The following is a 16,904-nucleotide window of genomic DNA, read 5'->3' on the forward strand; positions in this document are numbered from 1 at the left end:
ATCCTGGATACTAGACAAGACCTCTTGGACCCATCCCAACCCCAAGTTTCTGCACTTCGAGTCACATCTACAGGTGGGTCTGCTGCACTGGGTTCAATGACCATTTGCAAATTGGGACAACTGGTATGTGCAGAATGGATCCTGAGTGGTCAATTGTGGTATGTGAGTACCCCCACCCCCACCCCATCCTCTTCTGATCCACGCCTGACTCAGCCTCGCCCAGGCAGTGGCAGGAACACTCTGGGGGACAGTGTCTCCTCCAGCGTCCATGTGCCTCCCTCTGGCCCTGTTCCCAGGTTGCAGTGCTGAGCACAGAGAAAAGGACCAGGCACACCCTTATTTGAAGAGCCCTGGTGGCTGACATAGGCCTTCTGCTTGTCCATGCGCTGCCATTCTACAAATGGGGCAGGAGCTCTGGCCAGGGACACTGAAAGCTGACATTTCACCCTGGGCGATGCTGCTGGAGCCTCGCCAGCTCTGGGGCATTGGCCAAGCAGTACTGTCTGAGAGGGCATCGGGGCAGGCACACTGGGCTGGGCGAGTGCTTCCCAGCTAGCTAGCTCTCAGCCTGTGGGGACTGTTGTAACATCCGAGCACCTACTGCCAGGGCTGAGAGCCCAGGTTAGGGCCAGAGAGGAAAGATACGGATCTACTTGTGGTTTAGAAACAAAAACACATTATCCTTCCCCTGCACCTTTCTGCTCCGTGACTCGAGAAGCTTCCTGGGGATCAAGAATTGCTGACAAGCTCACTTATTCCTTCCAGGGCTCGTTTCTCTAGGTGAATCTGCCCTCCTCTAATAATAGAAATAAAATGCCTGCCAATTAGTGAATGCTTCCATTGGGCTAGCCCCATGCTAAGCCATTCCCACATACTATCTCACTCAAGTCTTTACAACCGCCCAGCACAGAAGTACTATACTATTATATTCTCACTTTACACACAAGGAAACAGGCTCAGAGTGGTGAAGGAACTTGCTCAAGGTCTTGTAGTGACTGAGCGTAGAACCAAAATTTCAACCCAAGTACATCTGCCCCTAGCCCATTCTCTTATCTGTGCTGCCCAGAGGTCCCTAGTTCCAAGGACTGTCTTATGTGACTTGACTATGTGGGGTCAAGTGTCAGTGAACAGTTGGTGGGGGAACGTTTGCCTCCTTGTGCCAACCCTGACCACCACCCAGCAAGTGCCAGTCATGTGACACAGAGCGTATGTGGGGAATATCCCTGCACCATTTCTGATCAGAGCATGAGGATCCCCACGTGGCACTGGGCGTGTGGGGCAGAGGGGGCTTCTGCACTCACCCTGCAGTCCTCAGCCCTAGGAGAGAGGCACACTTGGGAAAAGACCCCTTCCTCTCCTTCTCTTCCAGGGTGCTCAACTCCTGTCCCTTCCTGCTTGTGGGATGGCCTGGGCCAGTGCCCCTCACCTGATGGGACTGCCCACGTGTTTCTGCTGATGGGGCCAGGAGGCAGGTGCAAATGCCCTAGGGAGGGTCTGGGAGCGTGAATGGAGGGAGCTGACATTGCTGAGCCCTTGGGGCTGCTAGGCTGGAGAGGAAGACGGCCCCTCCGAAGGGACCATGGGTTCTTGCAGGATTGGAGTCCTCTGCCTCTCTAGGCTTCCAGCATGCCTCAGTCTTGGTTTCCTGATGTGTAGAACAGGGGAGACATTGTCCGTCTGTCTTGGTAAGGTGATGGAATGATGAGGTCCAGAGCATTGGGGAACCAGAGTCCCGAGGACCTGCATCCCCCCATCAGGGCGAGAGGTTGTTGACCCACAGCCCTCGTAGCTGCTAAAGGGAGCAAGGTGGACACTTCCCTCCCCCGTTCCATGTATGTACCCAGCTGCCACAGGGAGCACGAGAGCCCAGTTTTGGTGCCAAAGGGGCTGAATCCCAGGGATCCTCCAGGAGAACTTGCTATTACATCAACCTAATAGATCTATCTACTACATATCCAAGAGAGAAAACCCTAGCCCTAGGTGGCAGCACTGTCTGGGCCCAATTAGGTGTTTGCCCAGCTGCTGGGCAGATGTGTCCTTGTGCCATCCTGAACCTTAGCAGAGGGAAACCACCACAGCCAGAGGCCTCCAGCCTCTCTCTGCCTGCCTTTCTCTCAGATTCTGCATCTGTACTAGGTTTCCTATGCCAATGGGAGTACATAGGCCTGTCCACCCCAAACGCAAACTGACACTGGAGGCTGAACTTGCCTGGCAGTGCCCAAGGGGCCTGGTCATGTGAGCAAGCCACCAGATGCAGAGGCCACTGTCCACCCACCTCAAGGGGCTCAAGCAGGGACACAGCAGGCTGTGGCTGCCTTGCCAGTTACATGGGGGCATGAGCTACTCTGGGCAGGGCTGGAAACAGAAAGAGCCACCTAGATGCCAAGGACACTCACTTTAGAGACATGATGAATTCATTTAATATCTTCTCACTATGATCACTTTGTAGCCCTTGCTCCTAATGGGCTCCAAAGTTCCATCCAAATGTCTGTTGCTGGTCAGCTCTCCGGCTGGTATTTTTGCTGCCAGAACAGCTGGAAGCTGCTTGAATGGAAACCCTTCATTGTCTTTCCTCTCTCCGCTCAGCCTGTAGCAGTCATCCCTGGTCTGAGGCTGGGGCATGGCCATGACCGGCACCCATGTCCTAGATCCCAGGGCCCGACTTTCAGGAAGGCCAGGGGAGGTGGGGGGGGGGGGAAGCAGAAGCCTTGTGCCTGACTGGGTAAGAGCACAGGCCAGACCCCCAGGAAGGGAAGAGTCTGAGGAAACATGATGTTGGTTGCTCAAGCCCCATCTACAACCCTCTGGGTGCAACACCTTCGCTCTAAGTGCACAAAGGCCGCACATTCTGGGCTGTGTGACCTCTTGGCAGCACTGGCCATCCAGCTGCAGTGCTCTTAGAACTCTGCCTTCTGCATCCGCCCTGGGTCAGGGTTAGAAGGCGTGGCCTATCTAACTGCCGCTTGACTGGGCTGGACTGTGTTTAGAGGGGCCTGGAGGGGCCCAGGCGGCTACTGCCATCCCTTCTCAGGGTCTTTCCTTCCTTAATCTCTGCCCACACCTTGATTACCACAGGGATGGTGGCCCATGGGAACTTTATGTGAACACTTACATGGCGGGGTCCTGGTGTGCACTGGCTTGTCCTCACTAGTGGCGGCCATAACGGCCTTTGCCGGGATGATGGACTGTGTGGGGGCAGCTCTGCCTGTCTGCCCATCCTTTCCTCCACAGGAGCTCTGCACGCATGCTTGCTCCTGGCCTTGCATTCTTGCCCCCAGTCCTGGCTTTGTCCCTCTCCAGGGTATGAGACCCCAACTTTCTCCACCTTTCTGGATCCCAGACACACCACCTTCCAGCAAGACCCACTATAGGGGAAAAGAGAAGTCCAGCTGTGGCCTGGTAACAGGGTGACAGATGACAGGCAACAGGCCTCTTGCTTCTGGGATCTGACCTGTGATGGTGGCCACTGGACATTTAATTTCCTGCCTGTGGTCATAGGATATGCTGGTGAAAAGTAAGTAAGTACCGGAAGTAAAGGGTCTCCTGTGTTTTCCTGACTTCTGCCCCAGAATCTCTCATTCCTAGACACATTCATCATTCCTCTCTTCCTTGGCTTAAGACACTGCCAGCCTTATGGTTCAAATGTAAAATGCTTCCTGGGACAAGGAGAACTTGAGTCAATCCATTTATGAATTAGCTGGATCTGTTTATCGTAGAGTGTCCAGGAGGGGAGGCTGCGGGGGAGGGGCAAAGCCTCTCCTTGGGGGGTGCTGATGAGTGAGCATGGGCTGAGCTGGGGCTGCCTGTTGAATAAGCTGCAGGAGCAGGGCAGCCCAGGTGGGGTGTGTGTGTGTGTGTGTGTGTGGCAGGGCCAGTCCCCTGTTAGGGCAGGAGGCACACAGGAGCATCAGGACCCCTCTGGCCTCCTAGTGTTTGGGGCCAGGCTGTCTCCTCAAGCCTCTGCAGCTTTCGTCTGCCCTTGCCTGCAGGGTCACCTTTGATGTTACTGCAGATAGAAAGGCAGTCTGGGCAGTGAGAGAGTCCTGGACTGGGAAGTGGGGACCCTCAAAGCCTGAAACCAAGGCTCTGCCATCAGTTAGCTATGTAATCTCGGGACCCACTTTCCTTCTCTGGGCCTCTGCCTTCCTCTATAATATTATGGGGCTTGATCAGACATTCTTAGGGACTCCTTTTGGCTTGAATGTGCTCTAGCAATCTAAGGTGGTCATCTCCTTTTGGGAGCAGTCCTTTCCTCCTCTGCACCCCACCCCCCTGACCCCAGACTGAACTCTGGAAGCACATGAGGCTGTGGAATAAATGGCCCCCTGGCTCCCTCCACCCTCTGTGCCTTCCTGTGCAATTCCTCATTTGAAGCTAAAAGAAAGAAAATGGAGGCCGAAGGCTCCAGGCCAGGAAGCTGAACCAGAGAACCAGTCCTCCCAGTTCTAACTCTGCTGCTGCTGCTGCTGCTGCTGCAGCCTTCAGGAGCTAGGACATGCACGCAGACAGCAGGAGGCCTTGAGTAAAGGTGACCGGCTGGTAGCTATTTGCCCTGAGGTGGAGCGGGCTGGGTCCCTGCTGCACTGGTACCAGAGATCAGAACAACTCACTAGCTGACCAGACCTTTCTGGACCTGCTTCTCTGAGCACCCAGAGGCCCCCCTCTCCACATCCTGAGCAGCCTGAGTGTGCAAGAGATCACACATCAGCCTCCATCCTGTTAGCCAGAGGCGCAGGGGCCTGAGTGCTTTGACACGGGCAAACCAGAGCCAAGCAGAAAGATGCTAGTGTTTGCTGACTGAGGGAGCACTTCTGAGGGGGGGATGGTTGCCACAGAAAACCCACAGATGTACAAAAAAGGTCATCGTCCTCCCTCTGTAAAGACATGGGTCTCTGCACTGACTGATGTGTTACAATGAGGTTTTATAGAAAATGCTGGCCAGCATGAGTGTCCCTTTGCTGGGGCTAATGTGGCTCCATGCAGTTATGGGGGAACCCTTTTTTGCATGCTGATTTCCCCCCAGCATATGAAAGTATGCTGTGCTTTGGTTTTACCTTGTTCTTTCAGGTGAAAGAACCCGGATTAACTTTCCTAAATCCATAGAACTTTGGCAGAAAAAGCAAAAAGTCTCTGAGTCTGAACCTTATGGTGCCTGGGCATTTCTAAGTCATCTGCCAGAGTGATCAAGAAGTCCCCTGGGGTCTCTGGTCTGGCCCCCTGCATGAAGCCCCTCCGAGTTTGTGCTTTCAGATAGGGCTCATGAGTATACAGTTCTTCAAGGAATCGGGGCCAACACGTGACAAAATTTCAGGCGCAGAGAGAAGTGGGACCAGGCCTCTTGGTTCCTTAACTGTCTACAGCCTGTTTTAAGTCCTCAAGGCCTGAATCTAGATCTCAGATGGAGAAGGAAACTCAGGTTTCCTTGAACGACAGACTCCAGTCATTCCTTGGAGAAACTCAGTGGCAGACAATTTGCTATTTGGGAAAAACTGGAGTGGCCCCGCATTTCTTTCCAGCCTTCTCCCTCTTCTTGCACTCGTGTATCTCCTTGAGCGTGCGTCCTCTGCCCGTTACTGTTCAAGCGGCTTCTTCTTTTGCTCCACTTTCTCAGCTAATCTGCCTTTGTCCATCTTTGTTAAGTTCTATGTTGAGAACCATCTCCCAGCATCGGTCTAAATTTATAAATGTTCTGGACTGGATGGGTCACGGCCGACAGCTTCAGCAATGAGTCTGGGGCTCAGGGTGGGCAAGAGGATGCTGCCACCTGTTGCTGATCATGGCTGATCTGTAGCTCAGCTGGTTTCTGGTGGGGTGGCCCCCAGACTCAGCTGCCCTTTCCACTCACGGGGAAGAGCTATAAGCTCCCCACGGCAAAGGCCTGGTCCTTCATTTGTCAGCACTTTCCCCTGCACCCTGTCCCCACCACCCGTGGCGTTTTGTAGTCAGGCAGTCCTGTTCCCTGCCTGCAAGCCAGTGAGCCAGAACCAGGTGCCAAGCGCCATCACCAAGTGTTGCCTGGAGCCCGCATCTGGCCAAGAAAAGACAAATTCCCCTTTATCTCACATCCCCCACATCTCACCTTAGCCCCGAGAGGGCCCTGAGGCAGAGCTCAGAAGGGGACAGACAGCTTCCAGTCAGTCTGCTCACCTCGGGCAGCAGGGCCAGCTGGGCTTCAGGAAGTTGAGAACTCTTTCTGCTTCTAAAGCTTCCATTTTCCATGCTCCCTTCCAACCTGTTGGCTAGCCTACCTCTTTGAGGGGCAGGCGGCAGAATGCCTGTTTATGACGTTTGCAGTACTGCTCACGTCGGGAACTGCTCCCGGATCCTGGGCCTTCCCACTTACGGTGTGGAGAAAATCCTATGGGGAGGGCTCTGCTTCAGGCCACAAGACAGTTTCCCACAAGTCCCCCCTACCTTCTGCACCCAGGAAACAGTGCGTTACAGGCATCTCTGGGACTGTTTGCGTACAGAACACAGTCCCTCAGAGTCTCCACCTTCTCCCTGCCCCGCCCTCCCATACAGGTGGGCAGGTTTAAGAAAGCCAGCCCTCCAGAGCCCTTCCTGAGCCTAAAACCCAGGCTGCCGGTTCCTCTCCTGCTTCCTACGCCCTCGCCTTTATCCTCTGCTCCCTCCTGGCCCAGCCAGCTGCCACTCTGCCAGCCTGCTGTTTGGCACTCCACAGCCTCTGGGTACTGGCTGCTGCTCAGCTCTGCATACATTCGAGACCCCTAGGCTTGGAGTCACCTTTTGTAAGGAGGCAATACCCCCTCAGCTGGGCCATTTTCTTCCTACTGGAGCCAGGTATGGGGATTAATGGAATGGGAGACACTTCTGGGTTCATCCCAACTCTAGTCCCATGTGCTCCTCTAGGACAGAGGGCATTCTTGGTCATCCTTGGGAATTGTGCTGAGTGGGCTTTGCTGTGGCTAGAGACCTCAGACCTGCATGCACCTTCCCTGTACCTGGCACATCCCAGAGAGGTCAGCTCACCAAGAATCAGTCTGTCTTTGGGGGACTGGAAGGTCTATGGAGCCCCCACACTCCCACCTTGCGGCCATTATCAGGGTGCACGGAGTTTTCTACCCCAATCAGGTGCTTCCAGAAGCTTTGCCCCTAAGTTCCAATGCCTTCCTGACTAGACACCCTTGCCAGTAGGGTTCCCAGGCTTGCCACTCCTAGGCTGCAGAGGGGACCCCTTGCTTGGCCCAAAGGCCTTATTCTGAGCCAGATGCGCTTCTGTGGGGGCCGAGTCTGGCGGCCCTAATCAGTTCCCACCAGAACCGGCTTAGAGGAAGACCGCAAGCAGGTCCCTCCAACCTCGGTGCGTGACACCAGGGAAAGAAGCTGCATATGCGGTATTAGCCTTGTTTCTTGGTGGGGCCTTAGCACTTTAAACCCCAAGTGCACTGGGCCTGACCTCCTGGAGCCAACCAGGTCATTAACCCTGCAGCAGAGGCGGGGAGCCTGAGGCCTGTGAGAAGGGATGGTGCTCAGCCAGGCAGCCCCCTGAACCTGACCTGACTCCAAAGTTTCAGAGTCAGCATCTCTGCCAGGTCAAGCTCTGCAGAAGGGTGTGACTGGGAGCTGGGTCCCAGCGATACTCCATAAATACTTGTGGGCCGAACAGCTGAGCAGAGTGTGCCAGGTGTGGTGGGGTGAGAGGGGCCTTCCCGAGGGCCATCCTGGTGGCACCACACTAGCCCGGCCCAGCAAGAGGGGGAGGTAAAGGCAGAAACAGCAGAAACAAGCGTCTCTTCCTATGGCCAGGAAGCCATAGGAAATCAGCTTGCACCGGGCTGTTTCAAAATCCGTCTGGAAAGGGAGCGGCAGGTCCGCTGGGGCGCGGGGCTACCGATCCTAGCAGCCGGCAGCTGCCGCCCCTGTCCCAGGTGGTGGGCAGCCCGACACTTGGGCTCCCCAGCCCCGCCCGGGAAGCCCGAACCCACAGCGGCAGCAGGGACCTTACCGTGGCCGCTCCTCGGGGCCGCTGGGCCTCAAGCTCCTCACTGCAGGCTGGTGCTTGTCTGGAGCCCAGGAAGCGGCACTCCCTTCAGGCAAAAAAAGAGAAAAAGGAAAAGAAGAAGAAAACCTCAGCGCTTTTCTTGCCTAGCTGCTTCTCCTGAAGGCTCCTGGATGGTGTCGTCCTGCCTCTGTGGGCACACAGCCTCCTCCCTCTGGCAGCTTACTCACCGGTGTGCCCGTGAGGCTGCCAGCTGTATGGGGGAGGCGGGGGGAGGTGGCCCACGCCCCTCTGCCTGACACACCGGAGCATGCTCTGTGGGGGTCTGGCCTAGGCAGCGGGTGGCCCCCAGCTGGGTCCGGAGCACAGGGAAGCCATGTCCTGGCCGGTCCCTATGGGCTCAGCAGAGCACACCCATCAGTGCTAACTGGCGCCGTGTGGTCGAGTGACAGAATTCCTTGATAGGAGGCTGTCTCCTTAGGACCCGGGGCTGTCCCAAGAGGGGGCAGCCAGTGTGCTGTCTGACCCCCTGGCAGGTTGGCTTCCATCCTTGGGCTACCCCTCTGGACCATTCCCTACCTTGAAGTCCTCCCGTGTCTCTGTCCTGTGGACTCAGATAGGGCCTGGGTGTGTCTGAGCTGGAGGTGCTCCTCATCCTGGGTACAGCCAGGCGCTTGGTGTCCCTTTTCCGCAGCACCCGTCTCGGGGCCTGGGTGGGCCCAGCATCAGGATGAACTGCTGCCAAGTCCTGCTCTCTGTCCCCAGCAGGGGGACAACACACATGCTCTCACACACACGTGGGGCCACACCCAGCACAGAGCCACCTACCTGCCCTGGCCAGCCTAAGCCAATCCAGCCTTGCTCTCCAAATGCCACTCTGACCCTAGAAGCCACTCATGAACAGCAATATCCTGTGAGAGGTGAGTTCAAAGCCGGCCCGGGAGGACTCCAGTTAGCACGGACCAGTCTCCCCTTCTCTCCCGACACCTCCAGAGGACACAGCAGCCTGATCACCATATCTGTTATTGCACTTTGCCGGCCAGCATCTCTCTCTCCGAACCTCGGGCCCCCACAGCATCTTCCATATCCTTGGGGGGTAGCAGCAGATTCCTGATAGGTCCCATCTTCCTCGCAGCCCAAGGTAGAGAGGGGAGAACTAGAAGGGGCGGGACTCAGGTGCAGCTCCAAGTTTCCAGCTCCCAAAATAATCAGATGCAAAAGGGAAGGAAGAAATCTCCGGGCCAGCAGGTGACTCAGTGCCAGTGGGCCGGCTTAGTCACCTGGATGGCTGCTCCCAGCTCCTGGCACATCAGCCAGGGAGCAGTGCCCTCCCCCATCTGCTGTCGACAACAGGGCTGTCAAAGGGAGCGTGGCCTTGGCCGAGGAGCGCCAGCTGGCCTGAGGCTGCCTGGCAGGCTGCACGGGCGGTGAGCTCCGGCCTCCTTCCCAGCCGCAGCACGCCCCTCCTCCACCACGCACCCAGGCTCACTTTGGGATTTCTCCATTAAATCCTCAGGCAGCGACCTGCTCGTTTGGGGCGCTGAGCTGCTCCAACGTTGCTTGGCAATTTTGATATCGTCGGGGGTTGCTATGGGGAGGAGGGTGATGTCATTGACACAAAAAACCCACTGAATTTACAAATCAGCTGGGGCTGGAGCTATTTATAAAAACACGTTTTTTCCTGCCTTCCTTTACTGAGGGGGAGGGAAGGGAAGGGCTGCCTGCCAGCCTCAGTGGAAGCCTCCCCCAGCCCCGCAGAAGCCAGACCCTCCCACCCAGGCTCCCCACGCCACAGAACTGGCCGACCTGGCCACAACTGGGCCGAACTCCCCTTTCGGGGTCTCAGCTGGTTTTGCTGTGAAGGGCGGGGAGAGCGGCATACAATGGGTGGGTGATGGGCAGGGTGGGCGCCAGCTCCTGGGTTGGCAGGGGCCGAAGCCAGCCACTCAGCTGGACCCTTGAGGAACAGGGTCGTGTGCATATAGGCAGCCTGAGCTCCTCTGGGTGCCTACAGGCCAGCACCTCTGAGTATACCAGGTGGAGCCCAGCCCTCCTGGCTTGGCCCCCTGCTCCTCTCTTACCACACTCGCTGAAACACCATCCTCTCCGTGGCTTTGACCGTCAACCTGGACATGCTTCCCCAGACCCCATGTCTGGCTGCCCTGCTGCAGGTGCCCCCCGCCCCCATAGCCACCTCCTGCTCTGAGCGCCCAGTTGCTGACAGTCAGAAGGAGATGCTCTCCTTGGCTCTTCTCACTGCTGGCCCCTTAGATCCAAGGTGAGACTAAGCTGCTTACATTATTTTTGAGAACTCTTTCATAAATCTTCCATAGTGAAGCAATGTGGTGTCTGGTTAAAAGCCCAGGTTCTGGGTTTTCACAGTCCTGAGGTCACCTCCCAGCTCTGCTGTTCATCAGCCGAGTGACCTTTGGCGTGTTATTTAATCAGCTGAACTCAATTTTCTCATCCATAGAATGGGGATGATTTCACCTGCCTCACAGGGTGTGGGAATTAAATGAACAGAGCTCCTGGCATAGGGACTGCTCATAAACATTAAATCTTTTCCTCCACCTTCGTGACTGTGTTTTTGCTGTTCACCCTTATCCACCCACCAAATGGTGGCGGGTTAAGCTTCCAAAACCATGACCCTCAGTCACCTCCTGGGCCAAGGTCTGAAGCTGAACACATAGACATGTTGATTGAACTGCACTGTATTGGACCTCATGGCATGAAGCATAAAAATTTCGGTTAGTCAGGTCCTCGAACTACCAGCTATGGAACCCGCCCCAGCTCCATCCTGAGCAGGAAAGGAACTCTTTGATGGCTGTCAGGTAACTAACACCCAGCACTGATGAGAAGCCTGGAGAATCAAGTCCAGGGCAGAAGCCAGCGCTTGAGGCATCAGGATTGACTCTGTAGTCTGCATACTCCCCTGAACCTGGGTGCAGGGTGCCCCGACTGCACTCTCCACCTAGCGCACCTCTGGCTCAGGTCACGGGCAGAGGGGAGGGAGGCTGGGCTTGGACGGTGCTTCTGTTACCACATGTGATGTGGGGAAGAAAACTAGGATGCTATTACTGAAGGAAAGGGGAATGGGTGCCAGAGGCCAAAAACCAGCTGATGTTCGAGGCAGGCGGCGTCTTTGCTCTTTTTTTCTATTCATCTCCAATTCCTGAGCGTGATAATCAGGGAGCGTTGACTCTTTTACTCTTCCTGTCCATAGGCTTCTGAAAACTGATGGTCTGCGCCAACTGAGACCTGTTCCTCTACTCTGTCATGTTGCATGACTCCTTGATTTGGCGAGACTATCTGCAAACTTAGATCTGTTCCTTTCCTAGGTTGTAGAAGGGGAAGGAGGGACGTGCCAGCCATTGGAAGAAACCCTGCAAAGCTGGACTGCCTGTTGCAGGGCACAGGTGGGCAGATGCCCAGTTGTTCCTGGGCCAGTGGGTCTACCCTGTGCCCTTCTTTATCCCGCCAGGGCCACCTCTCTGTTAGTCCCAGTGGGCCGTGAGCTGCTCGGGGGCAGGAAACCCAGCGTGGTGCTTGGCACATGGTAAATGCTTCTGTTAACTTTGTTGAATGAACGAACATCTGAAGAGGCTCTGTGCTCCAGCCATCCTTGCTTAGAACGCGGTGAATGGTGGAGCTGAAAGGGACTCTAGAATCACCAGCCCTGCCCCCACTTCTATAGGTGCGAAGACTTGCAGCCCAGAGAGGCGGAGTGACTCAGCACAGCCGCAGGGGAGGCAGTCAGGACTGGAACTCCGCTTTCCCTCCTCACAGGCCTGGATTGTTCCCTTTGCCGCCCACACAGGCCTGTTCTAGCTCAAGCCCTGAGTGTGTGACGTATCTGTGGTTCAAAGGCAGTGGCGGTGCTGTCACCAGGGGCCTTCCTGCCGTTGAATCTCCGCTCCCTGAGAGCTGTGGCCGATATGGATCTGCCAAGACGATGGCCTTATAATTTCTCAAGAAAAGTTTTTCACTTGATTCTTTTGTTCTCAAAGGTGGAGATATGCTCACAGCCTCAAAAGTAACTTGCCTCAACTGCGCTATTCTGGTTCCGTCAGCTTCAGCTGGGATGACCGCTTACATCGACAGTGTCCCACCGACCGTATGGTTTTAGCAAATCACCGCGGCTCGGAAAGACCACGTAACAGTGAAGTCCTAACGTTTTTATGAACCAATGCGTCCTGGGTTTTCCCAAAGAATAAAACATTTCAGAAACCAAGCCTAGGGCTCTAGTGTGTGGTAAATATTCCTTTTGACAGGCAAATTTTTCTAGAAACTTAGGTTCTCCCTCACACTTCCTGCCTCCCCTTCGTGCTGTGTGTACACAGGGTGTTTTACGAAGACCTTCCTAATGGCTGTGCAGGCCTGTCTCCACCTGCCTACACTTGTCAACACCTCTACTGTAGGGCCAGGAAGGGAGGGACAAATTCTTCCCACTTCCAGCCCCTACCCGGAAAGGAAGGGCTTGCATTAATGAGCAAGTGTTGTCACTGGAGGCCTGTGTTATGTATCCTGCACTCCAGGGCTGGCACTACCTTAGAGGGGCCCCTAAGCCTCGGGCCTCCAAGAGAACCAGACCAGAGGCAGAGGCCCACCTGCAAGAGATTTTCCCAAATGGTCCTGCATGGCAGGTGGGGTGCCTGGGAAGCAGAGGTTTCCAAGATACCCGCCCGTCCTCCAGGGTGTTGGTAGCAAAGGGGAGGATGACCAGGTCAAATCCTGGGGGTTCTCGGTGGGAAGGAAGCCTCAGGGCTTTGTCAGATAGGGATGCTCTGGGTCCCTTTTGTGCCCACTTCTCTGGCCCTGCTCCTCTGTCATCCTGTGTGGGTGGGAGCGGGGGAGTAGGGGAAACCCAGGATAAGGAGGTGCCCTGGGGGCTGGGCAAGGTATATAACGGATCGCTGGCAGGGGAATTTTCTCCATGCTCCTGGGAGTAGGAATGAGGGCTGGCCTGCAGATTAGGGAATTTCTCTAGGAACTCTTCCTCAACAAAAGCAAAGGGGAGAAGCCCAGGTGGAGTTACTGTTGCTGCTGGCTAACAGCCTTGCCTGACCCTGACCCTTGGCCCAATGCTGCCTAAAAGAGAAGAGGGAATGATGAGGCCTTCCAATAGCCCGGTCTGGACTGCAGAACCTACCCGGATACCAATGGGCAGGGGAGTAGGGAGAAGGCTAAGGGACCATAATGCAGTCTGAGGGAAGACTAGGAGGATTCCCTGAGAAACTGGGTTAGCATTCCCCACGCCTCCGTCCCTACAGTGCCCCTGCCTCTGGGTCAACCGGGGCAGTCAAGAAGAGAGGGAGACAGACCCAGAGAAGAGGTCTGGGTCAGCAGATGGCCTGAGAGGGCAGAAGGCAGATACCGTTTTGTATGGTCTTCCCTTCTTGCCATTATGCCCTGTCACAACGCACTAGGAGACACGAGAGAGGAAAGGACAGATCAGGATCTCAAAAGGATTAGGAGTGACCCTGGCTAGGGACTCTGCTGTTGTCCTGCAGGAGTTTCCCTCAGGAGAAACAGGATGAGCCTTTCCTGGGAGCAGCCTCTATGAGAGGGGCTGGCCCACCTCGGTCAGAAACCAGCTGGGACCTCTCTTGAGACACAGCCCAAAAGAAAAGCTTTGTCGGAGTGAATAGGCCCCCCTCCCCTCTGGCCACAGGGCCTTAGAAGTGAGTTGAGCTGGTTCCAGCGGCCGGGCAGGGTCAGGGGATTGACCCGGAGGAGTTAACCACAATGTGAAGGCCAGCTCAGAAACCGGTCAGAGCTACGAACTGCAGAGCCCCGAGTATGGGACTGGCGTTATCCTGTCTCCAGCAGAAGATGTGACTGGCCTTTGTCATCCTAGCCCCGTCCGCTAGGAGCAGAGCCTTTGTGATGCACCACAGCTTCTGCATGAGCAAGGGCTTAGTGATAAATCTGGCACCCAGGTGACACAAAGCAGCAAAAGGACATGTGTGGAGGAGGGTTCCCATTGTCTCTATAACGTGGCCAAAAGCTCATTTTCTTGGGCACAATCTGTTGTCTGTGCCCCGTGCTAAACCCTTCCTAGCCATTGTATCAGCTCATTCCACCCTCACAACATTCTAATTCATGAACCCATCCGACCAAGATCTATTGAGCACCTGCTAGGCGCAAAGCTCTGTGCTAGGTACTGAGGGTAACGCAGGGAACAAGACAAGTAGCCGTCCTCACAACGCTTACACTCTAGGTAGGAACTATCATCCCATTTCAGAGATGAGAAAACTCAGGCCTCCTGAATTTAACTTACTTGCTCAGGTCACTAAGTGACAGGGCAGGGCTTTGAACTCAGGCAATCTGTTCCAGAGTCCAGGATGCTATTTTGCTACCAAATGCTTCCTTTTTTCTTCCCAACACCACCCACGTGGCAGACACTATCGTTTGCCTCTCTGAATCCATCCCCCTTTTTACTTGCTGGAAGAAACTGAATTTATACGGATGTACACTTTTCCACTTGTGTGCTCGGGGAAGGGCCCCTTCCCAGGCCCAGCCCCAGGAGTGAATCGTGATTAGTTTGAACCAATCTTCCTAATTCCCTCCTTTTGCTAGGGATTAGTTTAGGCCCCAGGTACGCCCCGTATAGATGACAATCTTATTAAGAAACAAGAAGGGAAAAAAAAAAAAAAAAAAAGGGGGCGCCTGGGTGGCGCAGTCGGTTAAGCGTCCGACTTCAGCCAGGTCACGATCTCGCAGTCCGTGAGTTCGAGCCCCGCGTCGGGCTCTGGGCTGATGGCTCAGAGCCTGGAGCCTGTTTCCGATTCTGTGTCTCCCTCTCTCTCTGCCCCTCCCCCGTTCATGCTCTGTCTCTCTCTGTCCCAAAAATAAATAAACGTTGAAAAAAAAATTAAAAAAAAAAAAAAAAAAAAGAAAAGAAACAAGAAGGGAGGTTTGCTGGGAGGGTTCTTGGGCAAAGTTTTCCTGTGCTGCTCCAAGTTGTTGATCCTGGAACTGTGGTAGCTAACTGGTTCCATAAGGTGACCAGCCTGAGGACAAAAACCAACATGCCGAAGATGGCGGAAAAGCAACTTGGGTCCTCTATGAATTGCTGAGCTCCAGCGCTTGTTGTTATGGGAGATAACAGATACTCTCACCCCTTACGAAATTTTGGATTCTTTCTGACTTGTAGCCGAAAACTACCAGATATAAACTGGCTCCCATCCCTGCCATGCCAGGACCCCCCGGCCTAGGCTGGCCCTCACTTCCTCTGAATGTCTTAAAACACATATTCTCCACTCCTTTGACTCTTGGTTGTGTACTTGGAGATGTCCTTTGACTTATCTGTGTATCTCTTGGCTTTTAACCTGTAATATCCTGTTTCTGTAACTAACTTATAAACTCCCTGAAGGGAGTAAGCGTGCTTCCGTCCCTTTATGCCCTTCGTGTACCTGTCATTAATACAGAACACTGGCAGAGCTTAATAAATATTTCTTGGCTAATCTTCTTTGACACATTCCAAGAGATTATTTGCTGCCCTAGAGGAGTAAATGAACACGTTTCAACAAAGAGTAAAACAGGCGTCAGCAGGTTGCAGCTGGAGGCCTGAGTGAATAAGAATGTCAGGAGTCTCCAGTCTCCAACGTGGGTTAGACTCCACAATGGATCACAGCAGCTCCAGCTGCTTCCTGTGCACGCAGCTCTGGGCTCCTGCTGGGGAGACGCAGAGGAATCTGCTGCTTGCTATGAGCCAAGCAACTTTCATCTTTAGCAACCACATCTTGGGTTTTAATTCTCACAATGGCCCTTTGGGTAGGAGCCGTCAGCACCTGTTTCTGGACGGCACGTTGACCTGGCCGGATCAAGTAGCTGGCAAGCAGACCTAGGGTTTGAGCCCAGGTTTTCTAGTTCCTGCACTGAGTTTATAGGGCTCCCGATGTTCCCCCTTTTCTTTTTCGTATTAAGCAAGTGGTCATCTTGTGCTCATTGGCACAGAAGTTGATAGCAGAGTGTAAAATAGAAATCGTTCTAAAATCCTTAACTGTAGCAGGAGGAGCGTCAGAAAGAGACTGAATGTCTTGGCCTTAAGTGGGGTGAGTAGGCCCTGCTCCCTAAGCCAGGTGTTCTTTCCCCTGGTCAGAGAGAGGAGTGAGTGGCACCCGTCAGCAGCTTGAGGGAAAGAAATCTGCATCCTGCTTCCCACCACCGAGGGCACCAACACTGCCTGATGCCTCAGAGCAAACTGACCAGAGGTAGCCTTTTAAGGATTCTGTGCTTTGAACACGGCACGGAAGCAGCAGAGAGCTATAAGCTGGGGGGGACCCTGCAGACTGAAGTGACCTTGCGGACTGAAGACCGGGGACCAGGCGGACCTTCCTGATAGCTTGGTACTTGGCTGATCTTGAGACTGTCTTAAGGACAAAGATTTGGTTCCCGGAGGGTCACCTCCAACAGGAACAACTCCTTTCCCCTTATCTTTAGATTACAGACACCATGTTTCTTTCACCTACCTTTATCTTACTACAGATTTGGCTATATGCTATACTATAAATTGACTTTTAAGACAGTAAAGCTCCAACCAACTGGCTGGGATCCCAATCTACTTGAGAGGATGCCAGAGAACTTTAGATTGCTCAAGCAACATAAGAACTAAATCAATACAAGTATCTACAAGTTACGGGTACTAAAAACTTTAATTTGCAATACTCGGTAGACACTCAGGCCGTCCTCATTTTACAGAGAAGACGAACTCAGAAAAGGTAAGTAACTTGTTCAATGCCACACAGCCAGGATTCAAGCACAGGCATTCCGGCCCTAGAGGCAGCATTTCTAACCACCATGCTAGTGTTTTTTGTTTTGTTTTTTTAATCTTTATTCACTTTTGAGAGATAGACACAGAGCACGAGCGGGGGAGGGGCAGAGAGAGAGGGGGAACACAGAATCCTAAGTAGGCTCTAGGCTCTGAGCTGTCAGCACAGAG

General features: G+C 54.2%; 1 protein-coding gene across 6 annotated transcripts in view; it reads right to left on the reverse strand.

Annotated features, from left to right (window-relative positions):
• Positions 1-9,465, reverse strand: part of LOC123583176 (serine/threonine-protein kinase PAK 6) — a 49,560-nt gene extending 40,095 nt beyond the window's left edge. For 5 of the 6 annotated variants that reach the window (XR_006704761.1, XM_045450060.1, XM_045450059.1 and 2 more), the window contains exons 1-2: positions 8,789-9,465; positions 7,967-8,048 (exon numbers count right to left, since the gene is read on the reverse strand). The gene's annotated coding sequence lies outside the window, so the exon portion shown is untranslated. The other variant, XM_045450055.1, reaches the window with a different exon arrangement.
• Between the last annotated feature and the right edge of the window lie 7,439 nt (positions 9,466-16,904).

Source organism: Leopardus geoffroyi, chromosome B3, assembly GCF_018350155.1.
Source record: "Leopardus geoffroyi isolate Oge1 chromosome B3, O.geoffroyi_Oge1_pat1.0, whole genome shotgun sequence".
Taxonomy (NCBI): domain Eukaryota; kingdom Metazoa; phylum Chordata; class Mammalia; order Carnivora; family Felidae; genus Leopardus; species Leopardus geoffroyi.